General features: G+C 38.6%; 1 pseudogene; it reads left to right on the top strand.

Moving 5' to 3' along the window:
* The first annotated feature begins 4973 nt into the window (after positions 1-4973).
* Positions 4974-6536, top strand: LOC102836004 (annotated as a pseudogene).
* Positions 6537-8696: the final 2160 nt, after the last annotated feature.

The raw sequence follows: 8696 nt of genomic DNA, 5'->3' as shown, positions 1-8696 counted from the left end.
TAAAAAAAGGAGGAGATTGGTTGATTTTGCAGTTCAGGAGCAAGGATCCCTGGAACCATCAAGGGAGAAAAGTGAAGTGTGGGACCCTGTACAGGAAAGCAATGATACCAGGTATGGAGGCAGAGACGATGATGTGGAGAGAAGGAGCGGTGAGAGAAGGACTGTGTGCTGGCAGCCGGGGGCAGGGTGTACCCTTTGGTTGTTTGATGCTGCATGCAGGGGATTATAAGCATTGCAATGAAACATAATACGATAGGATGAATGTAAAGATAATGTTCTTCCATGTAAAAGAACACATAATTCACAGTACAAACTTAAAAAAATCCTAGCCAAAAGAACTCAACAACACATCAAAAAAATAATAAATCATGACTAAGCGGGATTCATATCAGGGATGCAAGGATGGTTCAACATTAGTTAAAAAAAATCAATGTAATCCACCATATAAATAAGTAAAAGAAAAGAACCACATGATCATATCAATTGATGCAGGAAAGGCATTTGACAAAATCCAACATCCATTCCTGAGAAAAACACTCAACAAAGTAGGAATTGAAGGGAAATTCTGCAACATAATTAAGAGCATATATACAAAACCAATAGCTAACATCACTCTCAATGGAGAGAAACCTTCCCCTTGAGAACAGGTACCAGAAAAGGATGCCCTTTATCACCACTCCTATTCAATATTGTTTTGGAAGTCTTAGCCAGAGCTAAAAGGCAAGATAGGGAAATTAAAGGCATCCAAATTGGCAAAGAAGAAGTGAAAGTCTCTCTATTTGCAGATGATATGATCCTATACATAGAAAATCCCAAAAACAGCAAAAAAAAATTACTGGAACTTATTAGCAGATTCAGCAAAGTGGTAGGGTACAAAATAAACATATAAAAATCAGTTGGATTCCACTGTACTAATAATATCAATGCTGAAAATGAAATTAGGAAAGGAATAGCAACTATAATAGCCACCCAAAGGATGAAATATTTAGGAATAAACATAACCAGAGAAACAAAGGACCTATACAAAGAAAACTACAAAACACTACTATAAGAAACCAAAAGAGACTTTAAAAAATGGAAGACTATACCATGCTCCTGAATAGGAAGACTTAACATGGTGAAAATGTCAATATTTCCCAAAGGGATATACATATATAATGCAATCCCAATGCAAAATCCCATAGCATTCTTTAGTTGTTGTTGTTGTTGTTAGGTGTAATTGAGTTGGTACCAACTCATAGCGACCATATGCACAACAGAATGAAACAGTACCCGATTCCTGGGCAACCTCACAATCATTGCCACACTTGAGCCCAATGTTGCTGCCACTTTGCCAATCCATCTTGGGGGTCTTTCTCTTTTTCTCTGACCCTCTACTTTACCAAACATGATATCCTTCTCCAGCGCTTGATCCCACCTGACAATATGTTTGAAGTATGAGAGAGGAAGTTTGCCCATCCTGGCTTCCAAGGAGCACTCTGGCTGCACTTCTTACAACACAGATCTGTTTGTTCTTTTAGCATCCCATGGCACTTTAAGTATCCTCTTCCAACACCATAACTCAAATGCATCATTTCTTCTATGGTCTTCCTTATTCACTGTCCAGCTTTTGCATGAATATGAGATTATTGAAAACACCATAGCTTGAGTAAGGCACACCTTAGTCCTCAAGCTGACATCTTTGCTCTTCAACTCTTTAAAAGGTCTTGTGCAGAAATTTTGCCTAATGCAATATGTCGTTTGATTTCTTGACTGCTGCTTCCATGAGTGTTGATAGTTGATCCAAGAATAATGAAGTCCTTGACAACTTCAGTCGTTTCTCCATTGATAACAATGTTGTTCATTCTCCCAGGGGTGAGGATTTTTGTTTTCTTTACACTTAGATGTAATCCATACTGAAGGCTGTGCTCTTTGATCTTCATCAGTAAATATTTTAAATCCTCTTCCTTAGAGAGATGGAAAAAACAATTAGAAACTTCATATGGAAAGGAAAGAGATCCAGGGTAAGCAGAGCACTGCTTAAGAAGAAGAACAAAGTTGGAAGCCTCTCACTCCCTGATTTCAAAATTTACTACATGGCTACAGTGGTCAAAACAGCCTGGTACTAATACAATGAAAGATGCATTGATCAATGGAACAGAATCGAGAATCCAGAAATTAACCCATGCACATACAGCCAACTGATTTTCGACAACATGCCTAGGTATATTGCATGGAGAGGAGATAATCTCTTAAACAGATGGTGGTGGCAGAACTGGAAATCGATATGCAAAAGATTGAAACAAGACCTTTTTTACCTCACACCCTATACAAAAACCAACTCAGCATGGATTAAAGATCTAAATGTGAATCTCAAAATTTTGGAGGTCATCAATGAAAAAATGGGGACATTCCACTGGAGTGGACAAGTAGACCATCCTGGAGTGGCCAGAAGAACAGAAGATACTTCATGACAGAAAGAATGGCAGGAAAAATCAGAAACAATAACGGCAGTCTGATTACTACAAGAACAAGTAAGCTTTTTGCCCAAGAGCCATCAAGGCAAGTGGTCAGGTCCCCTCAGAGCAAACTGCCTTCCAAGACAAAGACTCAAGTGGAATACACGAGCAGGCATGTGGTCTGGCTGGTGACCATGTTGATCACCAATAAAGGAAAGACGGGAAAAACAGCAATGAAATTGAGAGCTAAGTCCACCACATTCAATAGACTTCTGTGATCCCAGGTTGAGACCTGGATGGCCACAATACAACAAGACCTGGGGTCACTGGACTCAGTGTGGAAAAGGGGCAGTGTGCTCAGAGTTGGGGAGGCGGGTCTGTCGGGTGTATGTACCCTTTGGTTATTTGATGATGCATGGAGGGGATTGTAATCATTGCAGTGAAATGAAATGCAACTGGATGAATGTAAAACTGATGTTCTCCCATGTAAACCCACATAATTCACAATAAAAACTAAAAAAAAAAACAAAAACAAAACCATATTGGTTGATAAATATAAGCATCAGTTCTACAGAAAAAAGCTTTGTTTCACTGCTCTAAAAATAGAAAGGAAATTTATTGCATGGATTATTCTATAAGGAACAATGAATAACATAAAGGATAATGTCTTTAACCTTAATTGAAGAAGTCTTCAAAAAGTCAAATATATCATCCCTGTATAAACATTGAAGTGATATATTGAAATATAAGTCAGCATTAATGATTTTGCAAGGAGTTTAACTTCTAGGATTTGGCCTATAGGCACTGGACATGTAATTTTATATCAAAGATAGACCTTAGAATACATACCTCTCTAATTACACAGGAGTTCTGGTGTGGCACAGTAGGATAAGCACTTGCCTTCAAGGTCTGTTTGAACCACAAGATCAGTGGTTCAAACTCACAGCTGATCCTCAGAAACCCTATACAAAGTCGCTATGAATCAGAACCGACTCGATGCCACTTAACAACAAGTTTATATAGCCACCCCTATCAGTCAAGGATGGAGTCCTGGAGTGGCCCTGTGGGTTGATGCGCTGGATTGCAAAGTCACTTGAACCACAAGATCAGCAGTTCAAACTCACCAGCCGCTCCTTGGAAACCCTATACAGGGTCGCTAAGAGTTGAAACTGAGTCGACGGAATTTAATAACAACAACATCAGTCAAGGATAGTTCTCTGGAGAAAGTCACACGTATAAATCCTAAATCCTTTGCTGCAGTGTTAATTGACTCTCAAATTGTTGCTTCAGTGTTCTGAACAGGAAATTGTTATTGGTCAATAATTGGAAATTGTTTAGGTATAGGGAAAAATAAGTTTTGAGTTTTAGATTCAATCTAAGCTTTAGAATTTGGCTTAACTACTAACTGTTGTTGTTGTTAAGTGCTGACCCATAGTGCTCATCTTTCTCCCGTGGAACATCTGGTAGTTTTGAACTGCTGACCAGAAAATGAAGGAAATAAGTCCCATGCCATATGTTGTGTTTTTTTGAAGATTAATCATAATAATTTATGTAAATTTCTGGTACCAGTGTTTAAAACTTAAAAACAGTTGACCATTTTCTGATTAATCATTTAAATTACTTCCTTTAATTGTGGTTCCTCTTCCTAAAGGAAGCAGCCACTTAGTTTCTTTTGTTTCCTTTCTTTCTAGGAAGTTGAAATTTAATTATTCTTTTATCAATGACAAAGAAATTCAATCAGTTATACTTGGAAATTCTTCCTGTTTATTTTTGAGAGCTAAGCATTCTGTTTGAGAGCTAGTCATTCCAGCTTAGCTAGGTGGTGATCACTTTAGCACATTTTTCCAGAACGTAGTCTGTTTTTTGGACAGATATATGTGTATTGTCCTATAGGGTTGCTGGAATTCTGGTGTGACGCTGTAGGATTAGCACTTGACTGCTAATCACAATGATTCAAGTCCCCAGCTGCTCCTCAGAAACCCTATGCAAGGTCACTATGAGTCAGAACTGACTTGATGGCACTTAACAGCAACAGCAGGGTGGCAGTGAGTCAGAACCAACTCATTGGCAATGGGACAGATACTCTCAGATGGTGGGCAATATAGAGAACCTAGGCTGGTAGTTTAATTTGCTCCACTTAAGGATACTAAGGTTAGGAAATTATCTGAATGAACCAGTCTCAGATAGTCCAAGAATGTAAGATAAACTTAGTCTTAAATTAGAGTTAACTATCCATGAAGAATAACAAATATGACTCCCTACAATTTGTCTTTTAGTGCTCAGAGACAAAATGCGCATCTTCTTCTTGATGCAGTACTGCTCAGGTATTTGAAAGTCATAATGAATGTTCCTTATGTTTCAATTCACCACCATCAACCCTTTAGTTTCAGTGCAAGCATTTTCTGTGTTGCAATAGGACTAGAATAGTTTCCCAACTGGAGTAGTTTCTTAGATTCAGCCATTTGGTGTCTTACCTGCATCGGAATTCACCACACATCTGTCAGTGTGTCCTACTGTGGTGTCTTGCTTATTGCCATGAGGCTGAATGCCATGTTACTGGTATTCCAAATGCCAGCAGTTTCCTCTGGTGGACCAGTTTCAGCAGAACCTCCAAATTAAGACAGGTTAGAAGAGAGTGAGCTGCTTTTGAAAATTAGCAGTGTAAATCTCATAGATCAGAATAGAATATTGCCCAGTATAGTGCCGTAAGATTTTTGGTGGCTAATTTTTCAGAAACTGATAGACTCTAATACAGCACACCACCACCACCAGTGTGCCTTAATCTGAAAGCTCCTGCTGGTATTTGAAATAGGGGTGGCCTACTTTCCATTATCCTGGGAACACACAAGCCACCCTGGTAGAAAAAACTGACAGATGAGGGATGAAATTTGGAAAATTAGAGGTTGTCATTAATGAAATGGAACACATAAAGATCAATATCCAAAGCATTGGTAAACTGAAATGGATGAAATTGGCCGGTTTAAATAATTCTTAATGAGTGTATAGCCTATTTTTGCCAGGAACGACACATTGATGAGGAATGGTGTCATAGCCATAGTTAAAAAGAACAATTCAAGAATGATCCTGAAGTGATTCTGTCCTTCCTGGCTGTTTTCAGTAGCAGCAACCCAGTTCTCTCCTCCCTTCTTCTCTAGTGCCTAAGTGCACACCATCGCCCCCTGGAGGATCTGGACATGAGCCCTCTGAGGCCCCAAAGCTATCTCTTCCATTGTGAACTAAAAGCAGATAAAGATGATCACTTTAAGGTGGATAATGATGAAAACGAGCACCAGTTATCATTAAGAACGGTCAGTTTAGGGGCTGGTGCCAAGGATGAATTGCACATTGGTGAAGCAGAGGCAATGAATTATGAATGTAGCCCAATTAAAATCACACTGGCTACTTTGGAAATGTCTGTAGAGCCAAGGGTCTCCCTTGGGGGTTTTGAAATAACACTACCAGTGGTCTTATGGTTGAAGAGTGGCTCAGGGCCTGTGCATATTAGTGGACATCACTTGCTAACTGTGTAGGAAGATGCAGAATCAGATGATGAAGAGCAGGAAGATTTGAAACTCTTAAGTATATCAGGAAAGCGGTCTACCCCTACAAGTGGTAACAAGGTTCCACAGAGAAAAGTAAAGCTTGCTGCAGATGAAGAAGATGATGATGATGACGATGATGACAAAGATGATGGTGGTGATGATGATGATTTTGATGATGATGAAACTGAAGAAAAAATTCCAGTGAAACAATCTATATGGGATACTCAAGCTAAAAATGCACAAAAATCCAATCAGAATGGAAAAGACTCAAAACAATTAACACCAAGATCATAAGGTCAAGAATCCTTCAAGAAACAGGAAAAAACACATAAGACACCGAAAAGACCTAGTTCTGTAGAAGATATTAAAGCAAAAAGGCAAACAATTATAGAAAAGGTGGTTCCCTTCCCAAGGTGGAAGCCAAATTCATCAATTATGTGAAGAATGTTTCTGGATGACAGACCAAGAGGCTAGTCAAGATCTCTGGCAGTGGAGGAAGTCTCTTGAAGAAAATAAACAGTTTGTTAAAAACTTCCATCTTATTCCTTATCTGTAACAATTGATATCTGACTGTCCTTTGTTATAATGCAGAGTGAGAATTTTCCCTACCATGTCTGATGTTGTCCAGGTTCCTTTGTCAAGAATGTGTTGTCCAAAATGCCTGTTTAGTTTGTAAAGATGGAACTCCACCCTTTGCTTGGTTCTAAGTATGTATGGAATGTTATGGTAGGACATAGCAGTATCAGTGGTCAGACGAATCAAAATGATGGGGAGACAAAAATATGTGAAATAAACTCAGCATTTTAATAAAGTAGCGCTGATTCTCTTAAGAAAAAAAAAAAAAAAGAATGATTCTGAAGTATAATGCTATCAAAGCTAGGATAAAACCCATATGCCTATAAGGAAGAACAGTTAATACAACTACTATTCAAATTTACATTTCTACCATTAAAGTCAATCGGGAAGAAATTGAAAAATTCTTCCAATTTCTGCATTCTGAAATTGATCAAACATTCATTCAAGATGCATGGATAATTATTTGTGGTCAGAATGTGAAAATTGGAAACAAAGAAGAATAATAAGTAGCAAAATATGTCCTTGGTAATATAAATGACACAAAAGACTTCATGATAGAATTTTACAAGATCAATTATTTATTCATTGGATATACTTGAATTTTCAACAACATAAGGAGTGACTATTCACATGGATCTCACTGAATAGAATATACAGCAATCAAATTGACTGTATCTGTGGATAGAGATGATGGAGAATCTCAACATCTTTCATCAGAACAAGGCCAAGGGCTAACTTAAAAAAATAGACCATCAATTTGTCATATGCATGTTTCAGGTTGCATCTTAAGAACATGGAAACAAACCCACAAGAGCCAAAATATGATCTTGAGTTTATTCCACCTGAATTTAGAATAAATTTGATGCACTGAACACTGATGAGTGAAGACCAGATGAGTTGTGCAATGACATCAAAGACAACATACAAGGAGGGTGAGTCGAAAAGTATTGCTACTAGCATTCAATTTCCTACAGGCACAGGGTTATTCTAAACAAAATGTGTTTAGACATGTCTTTGTGATCAGAGGATAGCTACAACAGATAAGTTTTTTCAGTAGTGTTGTGATAGTTGTGTGCTGTGGAGTTGGTTCTGACTCATAGCCCCCCTGCATAGGGTTTCTGAGGCTGTCAATTTTTATGGGAACAGAAAGCCGGATCTTTCTCCTGCAGTGCAGCTGGTAGATTTGACCTGTTGACATTTTGGTTAGCAGCCCAACTTGTAATCTACTAAGCTACCAGGGCTCCTTAGTTCTCTCAGTAATACTGTTGTATTTGTCTAATTGTTATTGTTGTTAAGTGCAGTTGAGTCAGTTCAACTCATAATGATCCTGTTTGGGTTTCCAAGGAGTGGCTGGTGGGTTTGAACCTCAGACTTTGCTGTTGAAATCAACCTTACTGTCCAATGTTTATCTTATAACACCACACCAGGACTGCATTTATCTCATTGTTGTTGTTATTGTTGTTAAGTGCCACTGACTCAGTTCTAACTCATAGCAACCCAGTATAGGGTTTCCAAGGAGCTGCTAATGAGTTTAAGCCTCCAACCTTGTGGTCCAGTGCTTATCCTACAGTACTCACCAGGAGTCCTTATTTCATTGGTGGTGGCGATGGTGGTGTGCCGTGGAGTCAGTTCTAACTCATAGCTACCCTGTATAGGGTTTCTGAGGCTATAAATCTTTACAGGATCAGAAAGCCTCATCTTTCTCCTGTGGAACCACAGGTAGTTTCGACGTAGCTGACCTTGAGGTAACCATTATGCTACCAGAGCTCCTTGTCTCATTTGGATGCCTTAAAAAAATGTGCCAGTCAAAATGGTGGCTTCCTAGGGACTCTTCTGGGTGACATCAAGTCAAGGCAGAAAGATCAGCTCAGAACAATATGTTGACTGTTCTTTTTGGGGGGATCTGAAAGGAGTAATCTTGATAGATTTTTCCTGAAAGGCACAGGATGACCAGAGGACCTATTTTGAAGAAATTTTATTATGAAGAAAATGGAAAAAAGGAAAAAGCCAGGGAAGTTGTTTTGAGGGATTATTTTCCATTACTACATGTACCTGTTCATTGCTGGAGGGTAACAAGGGCTTTCCTAGGAAAATTTCTTTTATGAGCCTTAACTTATCCATCCTACATCAATGCACTTGT

Source organism: Chrysochloris asiatica, unplaced genomic scaffold, assembly GCF_000296735.1.
Source record: "Chrysochloris asiatica unplaced genomic scaffold, ChrAsi1.0 scaffold00009, whole genome shotgun sequence".
In the NCBI taxonomy this organism is placed as follows: Eukaryota; Metazoa; Chordata; class Mammalia; order Afrosoricida; family Chrysochloridae; genus Chrysochloris; species Chrysochloris asiatica.
Note: the sequence above shows the minus strand (reverse complement) of the source record. Positions and strands in the feature narration are given on the sequence as shown.